This window comes from Oncorhynchus masou, unplaced genomic scaffold, assembly GCF_036934945.1.
Source record: "Oncorhynchus masou masou isolate Uvic2021 unplaced genomic scaffold, UVic_Omas_1.1 unplaced_scaffold_1654, whole genome shotgun sequence".
In the NCBI taxonomy this organism is placed as follows: Eukaryota; Metazoa; Chordata; class Actinopteri; order Salmoniformes; family Salmonidae; genus Oncorhynchus; species Oncorhynchus masou.
This window is the reverse complement of record NW_027006659.1, coordinates 89,837-104,518: the sequence shown is the minus strand read 5'-3', so window position 1 is coordinate 104,518 and position 14,682 is coordinate 89,837. Positions and strand designations below refer to the sequence as shown.

Below are 14,682 nucleotides of genomic sequence, written 5' to 3'. Positions count from 1 at the left end.
GTAGTACTTGCTATTAATGAGTTGATTTCTATTTATTTACTTACGGTTGGTACAATGCCGACTGGTCATCTTCCTTGTCTGATTCTTCATCTATAAATCCATCTGTAACTGGGGGTAACACTTGAGCCACTTCCACTTGGCTGAAATATCACACAGATTAACAAACATTTATACAATTTTAACAATCAAACATAATTGGACAACATTTCAAATGAGTTCCAATAGCATGTAACTTGCACATATATTATTTTATCAGTGCTTACCCAGTTACTTGTTCTTCTTTTGGCTTGTTGATCACAAAACCACCCAGTTTTTCAAGATCCTTAATCAAAGGTTGGACTTTGTCCGGTTGTGTCACAACATAGCTGAGTGTTTTGTAGTCAATGATCCTGCAGTGCCAAAGATACTCAATCATCAAATCGCGGGATTTGCTCACTTCCTGGTGAATTTTTTCTTTTGATTCTGTCTTCATGCACACTCTGGTGAGATGTATAGATATGTTTTCCTGGTTCTTTATGCAAAATCTGCACACAATAGGGATCCTTCTTTGTATTCTGTAAGACAGTGAATGCACAATCAGTAAATGTAATGAAGTTACTACTTAGTTTTTCTCAGTCGCTTTGGTGCATTTTTCCGCATCATCCGTAGCATGTGCAAAATAATAAGTGCATTTCTCAGAACTATTTGTACAAACTGCAATATACAATATATATGTTTCTAAAGCTAGTCAGTCACTAAAAATCCATAGTACATCTCTCAAAAGTAAATATTCATGCCAATGATCATGTCAGTGTCATCAGAATGATAAGTCATTGAGTCATTGTTCACAAACAATGGCATGTTGTCAATGTAACTGTGTACTTTGACAGTATTACCTGATGTAGTAAACTTTTAGGCTACAGTTTGGATGACAGTTACTGTATTGAAAATGCACAAGGCTGCACTTCTATGGCATATATCAATTTCAACAGTACTATTTACATATGACTGTATGTGGGTTATTGATTGAAAGAGACTGGACAACCCAAAGGGGCACAAAGGGAAAAACAACTAAATTAGAAAGAAACACAGGAAACCACCCCTACGGCACAACGTTGCCTGCAGCACTGTTGTGCTGTCTCTACACATATTCTCATCCACATCACACCGGATATTTTCCCTTCCAATGCAACGTGGAAAGAATATTTTGGAATGCCTTATCCATCCTCTGCAGGCATCTACTGTGATGTCCTCACATGCTGCATCCATTGCAGCCAGCAGGGGTGAATAAGGTGGGATGAATTCTATGAGCATCAAGTAGTTACATAGATATATGTTTTACCTGTACATACTGGTACCGTAGCTCCTTAACTCTGTTTATGCTTGACAGTTTATGACAAATAGTTCAACAATTTTGCATGTAATGGCTTATGCAAGGAACTAATGCCTAGATGTGAGCATTTGATAATGTGGAAAAAAGCTGACACTTGTACATTATCAATTGCAATTTGTTCAAAAGGAATAAGAAATTGCTTTAATGATGTGCACAAGTGACTAGATGATTTGGAATTTGTACAAGCACTTTTGATCTAAGAAAAAGAAGATCACAGAACATCATTTTTCAACCACAAAACGCAGAAATAAAGAGTTGCCAAGTGATTTCAAAAACATTCTGCACACTCTCACACTCTAACCCTCTGTCAAACATGATAGAAAGCAATTAATTTATGGTCTGATTTAAGAGAAAGGGCCAAATGAGAGTATACATGAAAGGTGTCCTCTTCCCTTGATTTAGAGAACTTACCTTGAACCAGTACCAGTTGCAGATGCCATCTTGCTCCAAGGAAAAGGAAGTACAATCTAAATTAAATTCTTTCAGAACATGGGAAAAGGCAATCATTCATCTTCAAGCTCCTACCTAGTGGCTTCTTACACTGTGGCGTTCTGTAGTGACTGAATTTAGGAACCATTTATCTTCAAAATTACAATCAGATAGGCCCACCCCTTTTCCATATTTACATTTTCTATTCAGGGTAGACTGAAACCCCCACTCAGAGGTGTGAAATGAATCTGAGAGACCTTTAACAGAACAATAACCTTGGAAACCACTTTGGATGGGCAATCTAGGAGAGAGAGAGAGCTAGACAGAGAGACTGTGGTTTAAAATTGGAGATATATGTTCATGAATGGACACAGAGGCTTAAAAGGCTAAACTCTCTCTCATGGGATGAAGAGACATACAGGCCTAACCAGTTTATATGCCTCTATCTGGGCAGCAGAGGTCACAAAAAGGCATCAAGGCCTCATTTGACCTAACCAGTAAACATGACATTTTCAGGGAATGAGAGGACACACAGAGGCTTAAAAGGATAAACTCTCTCTCATGGGATGAAGGGACATACAGGCCTAAAATACAAACACCCCTAACCAGTTTATATGCCTCTATCTGGCCTCAAGGCCTTATTTGACCTTTGTTGGCCGCCATGTTGGGCTATATTCCGGTACACCAAAACGTGAATAAATAAAAAAGTACATGTCCAATCTGGATGGGTTTTTTTTAAACAAAAGGGCATACATAGTCGGGCATTTTCATTTCATTTAAACCGTTTTTGTATAGAAGCTTTTAATAGAAAATTGTGCTTTAATTTTTGGGAAAAAAGTGCATGTTACTGGAAACAGGTTCCTACCAGGGCATTTTGTTTTTTACATGCTGTACTTGTTGCCCATTGAGAGAGAGGGTATGACACGAAATCTGGGACCTCTAGCCCTTCGGGAAGTATGTTCAATATTTTTTTGAAATAACTGAATTGGGCCGGAAAAATAAATTACCGTGCAACTGGTAACCTAAAAATAATCTCCTCATTTCAAGTAGTCACCTCGTCAGGTGTTTGAAGGTAGGCACCTGGTAACCTAAAAATACTGTCCTAAATGCACTTACATTTAGGACATTCAGCTGCATTTGGAACAGTGACATATTAATAACACATGCCAAAGAAGCAAATACAATTCAACATTATAGCAAATTTATGACATTAGTTAACTTACGGTCAAGTTTTTGACCACTCCAGCCCTTTGGAGAGGTGTCAGAATGAGCAGAGACTCAAGGTAGTACAGAATGTGCAGTCTTTCAGTTTCCAGCAAGGAAACATTCAACATTCTTCATTCATGGCCTTCCCAATGATACACAGAAATTCCTTCTTCGCCACCCTCAAAAGTTCCCAACATTCATGTGGTGTCTCCGTAACTGACACCATCTGTGTGTAACTGCACAAAAACAATAAGACATTAATAATACACACTTATTTTAAAATACATTTCTGTGAGGATCAATTTGAAATATATACCTTTTCCCAGTAATTTCCTTAGACACCTGCTTGCTCATGGACTTCTGCAGTTCATTCAAGCATAGGAGGAAATGCTTGCATTGCTCAAACAAGGCTCTGTCTGTCTGAATAAGGCTTGTAATGGCAATGATGTACCGAAGAAATCTCTTCAGATTCTTCATGTAGTTGGCAATGGTTTGCTTCTTCTGTCCAATGTCTGCAAGCTTGGTAAAAAATGATCTGCTTTTTTCCAAGTTATTAACAAAATCCAGCGATGGTTTGTTTGAGTCCATGTAAAACAAACACCTTGACACATTTGCAACCTGTACATGAAAATGTAAATAATATTAATTACATAGTTAATAACTACTTTATAATCTATTAATTCTTATTGAAATATGTAAACAGTAAAATCTCTGTACATACCTCCTGTTTGAAATTGGGAATGTTGTTGTCGTCACGGAGAAATTTCCCAAATCCAGCCAGCAGATCACAATCCAGAGGGTGCTTTTGGTATAAACCACTGCTTTGCATCCCCTTTCTCAGTTTGGTGTCCCATGACTGGCTCAATGGCCTGGAAAATATTTGGTATGCAGATTAGAATAAATAAAATACATCCATGTTTGCTTATATACTTATACGTAGTACTTGCTATTAATGAGTTGATTTCTATTTAATTACTTACGGTTGGTACAATGCCGACTGGTCATCTTCCTTGTCTGATTCTTCATCTATAAATCCATCTGTAACTGGGGGTAACACTTGAGCCACTTCCACTTGGCTGAAATATCACACAGATTAACAAACATTTATACAATTTTAACAATCAAACATAATTGGACAACATTTCAAATGAGTTCCAATAGCATGTAACTTGCACATATATTATTTTATCAGTGCTTACCCAGTTACTTGTTCTTCTTTTGGCTTGTTGATCACAAAACCACCCAGTTTTTCAAGATCCTTAATCAAAGGTTGGACTTTGTCCGGTTGTGTCACAACATAGCTGAGTGTTTTGTAGTCAATGATCCTGCAGTGCCAAAGATACTCAATCATCAAATCGCGGGATTTGCTCACTTCCTGGTGAATTTTTTCTTTTGATTCTGTCTTCATGCACACTCTGGTGAGATGTATAGATATGTTTTCCTGGTTCTTTATGCAAAATCTGCACACAATAGGGATCCTTCTTTGTATTCTGTAAGACAGTGAATGCACAATCAGTAAATGTAATGAAGTTACTACTTAGTTTTTCTCAGTCGCTTTGGTGCATTTTTCCGCATCATCCGTAGCATGTGCAAAATAATAAGTGCATTTCTCAGAACTATTTGTACAAACTGCAATATACAATATATATGTTTCTAAAGCTAGTCAGTCACTAAAAATCCATAGTACATCTCTCAAAAGTAAATATTCATGCCAATGATCATGTCAGTGTCATCAGAATGATAGTATTACCTGATGTAAACTTTTAGGCTACAGTTTGGATGACAGTTACTGTATTGAAAATGCACAAGGCTGCACTTCTATGGCATATATCAATTTCAACAGTACTATTTACATATGACTGTATGTGGGTTATTGATTGAAAGAGACTGGACAACCCAAAGGGGCACAAAGGGAAAAACAACTAAATTAGAAAGAAACACAGGAAACCACCCCTACGGCACAACTTTGCCTGCAGCACTGTTGTGCTGTCTCTACACATATTCTCATCCACATCACACCGGATATTTTCCCTTCCAATGCAACGTGGAAAGAATATTTTGGAATGCCTTATCCATCCTCTGCAGGCATCTACTGTGATGTCCTCACATGCTGCATCCATTGCAGCCTGCAGGGGTGAATAAGGTGGGATGAATTCTATGAGCATCAAGTAGTTACATAGATATATGTTTTACCTGTACATACTGGTATCGTAGCTCCTTAACTCTGTCTATGCTTGACAGTTTATGACAAATAGTTCAACAATTTTGCATGTAATGGCTTATGCAAGGAACTAATATCTAGATGTTTTGAGGGGTAAGATTCAACAGAGAACCATCTACTATATTTTGATCAACATGACATGAGCTGCTATTAGCCCTGCTATTGAGAAAGGCCGTATAAGGATTATCTATAAGGATTATCTGTGTTGAGAAGACAGGCTATGCGCTCACTGCCCACAAAATGAGGTGGAAAACAAGCTGCACTTCCTAACCTCCTGCCCAATGTATGACCATATTAGAGAGACATTAGAGAGACATATTTCCCTCAGATTTTACAGATGAACAAATATTTCAAAAACAAATCCAATTTTGAAAAACTCCCATATCTACTGGGTGAAATTCCAGTGTATATATTCACTTTATATATTATCTACCTCACTTGCTTTGGCAATGTTAACACATGTTTCCCATGCCAATAAAGCCCTTGAATTGACAGACAGACAGACAGACAGACAGACAGACAGACAGACAGACAGACAGACAGACAGACAGACAGACAGACAGACAGACAGACAGACAGACAGTCTCTCTGTCTGTCTCTCTCTGATGAAAAAGGATGATAATAAACTGTGAACAACGATGAAGCCATGTTTGTGGTGATTTATTATTTTAATTGTGTAATTATTGCACATTATCTTTCAATATGTATATCAACAGAAGAGAACTAAATGTTTACAGGCTAGGAAGAACACCTCCAAATGTCACTCTCATATCTCTGCCACAGCACAACCCAAGGGGGTTGTTTTGAGTCCCATCAGATTTCAAGCTGACGGACCTAGTTGTCAAGCCATTCCAAATCTTCTCCTTGTCCACCAAAAGATTTTCTTGACACCCCATAGTCAAATAACAGTTCTTGTTGCACCTGAATGTCTCGTAGGGCAATGAAAAGGATGACGTTCCACACTTTGCCACCCTCTTCTAATTGCTGAAGCTGACCCTTTATGTTGCTTCTCTTTCTGGAATGATTTATCCTACGTCCAAATGTATCCATCTCTGGGTGGCAAGGACAGGGCACAGTCTTTGCATCTATGCAGTAGGTTTTCCCTGATGATTCCTTGTAGAAGTAAAGGAACCCCATCTCGTCATTCTCTGTTGCTTCCAACAATTTTTTCCCCTGCTTCCCTGAGAGTGGGAGACCGTGGTAGTCACAGACAACTTCCCCTTTAGCAAATGGACGTGTCGTCATTACCTTTTTCCTTTATCAGGGTCACTGGCAATGTACAGTCCTTTCCACTTCTGGGACTTCACCAGCTTCATAATTGCCTTGTTGTCTTTAGGTGTGTCAGTGTTAATTGAAGGTTGCCAGTGACAAAGGACAGTCTCCACTTTCACTTTGTTCTTCTCCCAGTTCAGCCTTTCAATGTATCTCTCTACTTGACGTGCAGTGGGTTGTCTTCTGGGGAAGTGTGCTGTAACAAAAAAGAAATGTGTTATTAATAATTTAATTTATTCAATAGTAGAAGCCCTTATCATGTACTACTTTATTTACTGACTAAACAAAGTACATATTTGCAATAATTAATATATCAAAATTGTATTTAGTTTAGGGTATTTTAGCTGCTTCGTACCGATCACATAATCCCGTCTCATTTTCACTTGCTGGCTTCTCCACTTGTCGTAGCAATATCTCTCATGCATTCCTACAATCAGTCGTCTGTCCTTGTTCTTGATTGATTGTCCATCAATTGTGACAGGGAAGTGTTCATAGAATAGTTTCAAGGCCTGGGCCTTATCCAACTCTTTGCAGCTGGACAATGCTCCCTTTCTACTTGTGCTTGCACAGGAGGGGCCTTCAGTCTCAATACTTGAAAAAGGAAAAATAACAACACATTTGTATCTATATGTAGCAGCATTTACAAGACAATGTAAAGTGTAATTTATATAATTTGTGTAAATACTTACTTAGATTCATCGGACATGGCAACTTTGGTGATCAGCTTCATTCCCAGGCAGGCATTGACTGGTGTCTTCATGCGGTAATGCTTTTCAGCTGTAGCAGTTGTATGGGCCAAGTAGTCAGCAACAAGGGCCTTCTGTTGGTCTGTGAAGCTGGCTTTGGTATTTGTCTCCATAACTCGTCTTGCTACCTGGCTCGTGATGTTGGGCAAGTTGTATCTGATGAAAGATCAAGAAAACAGTTTGGTTTCAGAAAACTGTACTGTCAAATAAGTATTGTGGAATGATTAAACAGTGTTCTACTTAACAGTGGTGTACTTACTTGGAATGAAACCTTTGTAGATCATTGGATGGGTTGTAGATCGGGTTCCCGGTTGTGGAAATTAAGAAGCTCTCATCTGCTTCCGTGTCATCAGAGTTCTTAAGAAAAGCTGGTCGAACATATCGGTAGTACACATCAAACCACTGAAAATAAAAACATTAATATCTGTTTAACTGGTTTGTATTAAATCAATCACATTCACAATAACATATTGTAGTAAATATACTTACTGCCTCTTCCTCCTCATCTAACGAAATGGTTGCAACTTGCTGTGTTGCTGTTTTGTGCTTCTTAACACCGATGACAGTCCAATTCTCTCCATCTGGCAACTTGCACGGTTTCCTTGAGAGCCATTCGACCAGCTGCATTTGGAACAGTGACATATTAATAACACATGCCAAAGAAGCAAATACAATTCAACATTATAGCAAATTTATGACATTAGTTAACTTACGGTCATGTTTTTGACCACTCCAGCCGTTTGGAGATGTTTCAGAATGAGCAGAGACTCAAGGTAGTACAGAATGTGCAGTCTTTCAGTTTCCAGCAAGGATTCTTCATTCATGGCCTTCCCAATGATACACAGAAATTCCTTCTTCGCCACCCTCAAAAGTTCCCAACATTCATGTGGTGTCTTCGCAACTGACATCATCTGTGTGTATCTGCACAAAAACAATAAGACATTAATAATACACACTTATTTTAAAATACATTTCTGTGAGGATCAATTTGAAATATATACCTTTTCCCAGTAATTTCCTTAGACACCTGCTTGCTCATGGACTTCTGCAGTTCATTCAAGCATAGGAGGAAATGCTTGCATTGCTCAAACAAGGCTCTGTCTGTCTGAATAAGGCTTGTAATGGCAATGATGTACCGAAGAAATCTCTTCAGATTCTTCATGTAGTTGGCAATGGTTTGCTTCTTCTGTCCAATGTCTGCAAGCTTGGTAAAAAATGATCTGCTTTTTTCCAAGTTATTAACAAAATCCAGCGATGGTTTGTTTGAGTCCATGTAAAACAAAAACCTTGACACATTTGCAACCTGTACATGAAAATGTAAATAATATTAATTACATAGTTAATAACTACTTTATAATCTATTCATTCATATTGAAATATGTAAACAGTAAAATCTCTGTACATACCTCCTGTTTGAAATTGGGAATGTTGTTGTCGTCATGCACACTAATTATAGATTATTGAAATATGAAATAAAACAGTAAAATATCTGTACATACCTCCTGGAGAAATTTCCCAAATCCAGCCAGCAGATCACAATCCAGAGGGTGCTTTTGGTATAAACCACTGCTTTGCATCCCCTTTCTCAGTTTGGTGTCCCATGACTGGCTCAATGGCCTGGAAAATATTTGGTATGCAGATTAGAATAAATAAAATACACCCATGTTTGCTTATATACTTATACGTAGTACTTGCTATTAATGAGTTGATTTCTATTTATTTACTTACGGTTGGTACAATGCCGACTGGTCATCTTCCTTGTCTGATTCTTCATCTATAAATCCATCTGTAACTGGGGGTAACACTTGAGCCACTTCCACTTGGCTGAAATATCACACAGATTAACAAACATTTATACAATTTTAACAATCAAACATAATTGGACAACATTTCAAATGAGTTCCAATAGCATGTAACTTGCACATATATTATTTTATCAGTGCTTACCCAGTTACTTGTTCTTCTTTTGGCTTGTTGATCACAAAACCACCCAGTTTTTCAAGATCCTTAATCAAAGGTTGGACTTTGTCCGGTTGTGTCACAACATAGCTGAGTGTTTTGTAGTCAATGATCCTGCAGTGCCAAAGATACTCAATCATCAAATCGCGGGATTTGCTCACTTCCTGGTGAATTTTTTCTTTTGATTCTGTCTTCATGCACACTCTGGTGAGATGTATAGATATGTTTTCCTGGTTCTTTATGCAAAATCTGCACACAATAGGGATCCTTCTTTGTATTCTGTAAGACAGTGAATGCACAATCAGTAAATGTAATGAAGTTACTACTTAGTTTTTCTCAGTCGTTTGAAATTTTTCCGATCATCCGTAGCATGTGCAAAATAATAAGTGCATTTCTCAGAACTATTTGTATGCAATATAGGATATATATGTTTCTAAAGCTAGTCAGTCACTAAAAATCCATAGTACATCTCTCAAAAGTAAATATTCATGCCAATGATCATGTCAGTGTCATCAGAATGATAAGTCATTGAGTCATTGTTCACAAACAATGGCATGTTGTCAATGTAACTTGTACTTTGACATATTACTTGATGTAGTAAACTTTTAGGCTACAGTTTGGATGACAGTTACTGTATTGAAAATGCACAAGGCTGCACTTCTATGGCATATATCAATTTCAACAGTACTATTTACATATGACTGTATGTGGGTTATTGATTGAAAGAGACTGGACAACCCAAAGGGGCACAAAGGGAAAAACAACTAAATTAGAAAGAAACACAGGAAACCACCCCTACGGCATGGCCTGCAGCACTGTTGTGCTGTCTCTACACATATTCTCATCCACATCACACCGGATATTTTCCCTTCCAATGCAACGTGGAAAGAATATTTTGGAATGCCTTATCCATCCTCTGCAGGCATCTACTGTGATGTCCTCACATGCTGCATCCATTGCAGCCAGCAGGGGTGAATAAGGTGGGATGAATTCTATGAGCATCAAGTAGTTACATAGATATATGTTTTACCTGTACATACTGGTACCTAGCTCCTTAACTCTGTTGTATGCTTGACAGTTTATGACAAATAGTTCAACAATTTTGCATGTAATGGCTTATGCAAGGAACTAATGCCTAGATGTGAGCATTTGATAATGTGGAAAAAAGCTGACACTTGTACATTATCAATTGCAATTTGTTCAAAAGGAATAAGAAATTGCTTTAATGATGTGCACAAGTGACTAGATGATTTGGAATTTGTACAAGCACTTTTGATCTAAGAAAAAGAAGATCACAGAACATCATTTTTCAACCACAAAACGCAGAAATAAAGAGTTGCCAAGTGATTTCAAAAACATTCTGCACACTCCACACTCTAACCCTCTGTCAAACATGATAGAAAGCAATTAATTTATGGTCTGATTTAAGAGAAAGGGCCAAATGAGGTATACATGAAAGGTGTCCTCTTCCCTTGATTTAAGAGAACTTACCTTGAACCAGTACCAGTTGCAGATGCCATCTTGCTCCAAGGAAAAGAAGTACAATCTAAATTAAATTCTTTCAGAACATGGGAAAAAATCATTCATCTTCAAGCTCCTACCTAGTGGCTTCTTACACTGTGGACTGTAGTGACTGAATTTAGGAACCATTTATCTTCAAAATTACAATCAGATAGGCCCACCCAGTTTCCATATTTACATTTTCTATTCAGGGTAGACTGAAACCCCCACTCAGAGGTGTGAAATGAATCTGAGAGACCTTTAACAGAACAATAACCTTGGAAACCACTTTGGATGGGCAATCTAGGAGAGTAAACATGACAGAGAGACTGTTTTAAAATTGGAGATATATGTTCATGAATGGACACAGAGGCTTAAAAGGCAAAACTCTCTCTCATGGGATGAAGAGACATACAGGCCTAACCAGTTTATATGCCTCTATCTGGGCAGCAGAGGTCACAAAAGGCATCAAGGCCTCATTTGACCTAACCAGTAAACATGACATTTTCAGGGAATGAGAGGACACACAGAGGCTTAAAAGGATAAACTCTCTCTCATGGGATGAAGGGACATACAGGCCTAAAATACAAACACCCCTAACCAGTTTATATGCCTCTATCTGGCCTCAAGGCCTTATTTGACCTTTGTTGGCCGCCATGTTGGGCTATATTCCGGTACACCAAAACGTGAATAAATAAAAAAGTACATGTCCAATCTGGATGGGTTTTTTTAAACAAAAGGGCATACATAGACGGGCATTTTCATTTCATTTAAACCGTTTTTGTATAGAAGCTTTTAATAGAAAATTGTGTTTTAAGTTTTGGGAAAAAAGTGCATGTTACTGGAAACAGGTTCCTACCAGGGCATTTTGTTTTTTACATGCTGTACTTGTTGCCCATTGAGAGAGAGGGTATGACACGAAATCTGGGACCTCTAGCCCTTCGGGAAGTATGTTTAATAATTTTTTTGAAATAACTGAATTGGGCCGGAAAAATAAATTACCGTGCAACTGGTAACCTAAAAATAATCTCCTCATTTCAAGTAGTCACCTCGTCAGGTGTTTGAAGGTAGGCACCTGGTAACCTAAAAATACTGTCCTAAATGCACTTACATTTAGGACATTCATTTAGGACATTCATTTGGAACAGTGACATATATAATAACACATGCCAAAGAAGCAAATACAATTCAACATTATAGCAAATTTATGACATTAGTTAACTTACGGTCAAGTTTTTGACCACTCCAGCCCTTTGGAGAGGTTTCAGAATGAGCAGAGACTCAAGGTAGTACAGAATGTGCAGTCTTTCAGTTTCCAGCAAGGAAACATTCAACATTCTTCATTCATGGCCTTCCCAATGATACACAGAAATTCCTTCTTCGCCACCCTCAAAAGTTCCCAACATTCATGTGGTGTCTTCGCAACTGACACCATCTGTGTGTAACTGCACAAAAACAATAAGACATTAATGATACACACTTATTTTAAAATACATTTCTGTGAGGATCAATTTGAAATATATACCTTTTCCCAGTAATTTCCTTAGACACCTGCTTGCTCATGGACTCTGCAGTTCATTCAAGCATAGGAGGAAATGCTTGCATTGCTCAAACAAGGCTCTGTCTGTCTGAATAAGGCTTGTAATGGCAATGATGTACCGAAGAAATCTCTTCAGATTCTTCATGTAGTTGGCAATGGTTTGCTTCTTCTGTCCAATGTCTGCAAGCTTGGTAAAAAATGATCTGCTTTTTTCCAAGTTATGAACAAAATCCAGCGATGGTTTGTTTGAGTCCATGTATAACAAACACCTTGACACAATTGCAACCTGTACATGAAAATTTAAATAATATTAATTACATAGTTAATAACTACATTATAATCTATTAATTCTTATTGAAATATGTAAACAGTAAAATATCTGTACATACCTCCTGTTTGAAATTGGGAATGTTGTTGTCGTCACGGAGAAATTTCCCAAATCCAGCCAGCAGATCACAATCCAGAGGGTGCTTTTGGTATAAACCACTGCTTTGCATCCCCTTTCTCAGTTTGGTGTCCCATGACTGGCTCAATGGCCTGGAAAATATTTGGTATGCAGATTAGAATAAATAAAATACATCCATGTTTGCTTATATACTTATACGTAGTACTTGCTATTAATGAGTTGATTTCTATTTATTTACTTACAGTTGGTACAATGCCGACTGGTCATCTTCCTTGTCTGATTCTTCATCTCCAAATCCATCTGTAGCTGGGGGTAACACTTGAGCCACTTCCACTTGGCTGAAATATTACACAGATTAACAAACATTTATACAATTTTAACAATCAAACATAATTGGACAACATTTCAAATGAGTTCCAATAGCATGTAACTTGCACATATATTATTTTATCAGTGCTTACCCAGTTACTTGTTCTTCTTTTGGCTTGTTGATCACAAAACCACCCAGTTTTTCAACATCCTTAATCAAAGGTTGGACTTTGTCCGGTTGTGTCACAACAAAGCTGAGTGTTTTGTAGTCAATGATCCTGCAGTGCCAAAGATACTCAATCATCAAATCGCGGGATTTGCTCACTTCCTGGTGAATTTTTTCTTTTGATTCTGTCTTCATGCACACTCTGGTGAGGTGTATAGATATGTTTTCCTGGTTCTCTATGCAAAATCTGCACACAATAGGGATCCTTCTTTGTATTCTGTAAGACAGTGAATGCACAATCAGTAAATGTAATGAAGTTACTACTTAGTTTTTCTCAGTCGCTTTGGTGCATTTTTCCGCATCATCCGTAGCATGTGCAAAATAATAAGTGCATTTCTCAGAACTATTTGTACAAACTGCAATATACAATATATATGTTTCTAAAGCTAGTCAGTCACTAAAAATCCATAGTACATCTCTCAAAAGTAAATATTCATGCCAATGATCATGTCAGTGTCATCAGAATGATAAGTCATTGAGTCATTGTTCACAAACAATGGCATGTTGTCAATGTAACTGTGTACTTTGACAGTATTACCTGATGTAGTAAACTTTTAGGCTACAGTTTGGATGACAGTTACTGTATTGAAAATGCACAAGGCTGCACTTCTATGGCATATATCAATTTCAACAGTACTATTTACATATGACTGTATGTGGGTTATTGATTGAAAGAGACTGGACAACCCAAAGGGGCACAAAGGGAAAAACAACTAAATTAGAAAGAAACACAGGAAACCACCCCTACGGCACAACTTTGCCTGCAGCACTGTTGTGCTGTCTCTACACATATTCTCATCCACATCACACCGGATATTTTCCCTTCCAATGCAACGTGGAAAGAATATTTTGGAATGCCTTATCCATCCTCTGCAGGCATCTACTGTGATGTCCTCACATGCTGCATCCATTGCAGCCTGCAGGGGTGAATAAGGTGGGATGAATTCTATGAGCATCAAGTAGTTACATAGATATATGTTTTACCTGTACATACTGGTATCGTAGCTCCTTAACTCTGTCTATGCTTGACAGTTTATGACAAATAGTTCAACAATTTTGCATGTAATGGCTTATGCAAGGAACTAATATCTAGATGTTTTGAGGGGTAAGATTCAACAGAGAACCATCTACTATATTTTGATCAACATGACATGAGCTGCTATTAGCCCTGCTATTGAGAAAGGCCGTATAAGGATTATCTATAAGGATTATCTGTGTTGAGAAGACAGGCTATGCGCTCACTGCCCACAAAATGAGGTGGAAAACAAGCTGCACTTCCTAACCTCCTGCCCAATGTATGACCATATTAGAGAGACATTAGAGAGACATATTTCCCTCAGATTTTACAGATGAACAAATATTTCAAAAACAAATCCAATTTTGAAAAACTCCCATATCTACTGGGTGAAATTCCAGTGTATATATTCACTTTATATATTATCTACCTCACTTGCTTTGGCAATGTTAACACATGTTTCCCATGCCAATAAAGCCCT

The 14,682-nt window shown here is 37.8% G+C and overlaps 1 long non-coding RNA gene across 1 annotated transcript; it reads right to left on the bottom strand.

The window, feature by feature from the left end:
• Window positions 1-7,286: 7,286 nt before the first annotated feature.
• On the bottom strand, window positions 7,287-7,796 carry LOC135531797 (uncharacterized). The gene is made up of 3 exons (XR_010454186.1): window positions 7,736-7,796; window positions 7,506-7,648; window positions 7,287-7,402 (listed from the first exon to the last, which is right to left on the bottom strand). It is a non-coding gene; the product is annotated as an uncharacterized LOC135531797 (long non-coding RNA).
• Between the last annotated feature and the right edge of the window lie 6,886 nt (window positions 7,797-14,682).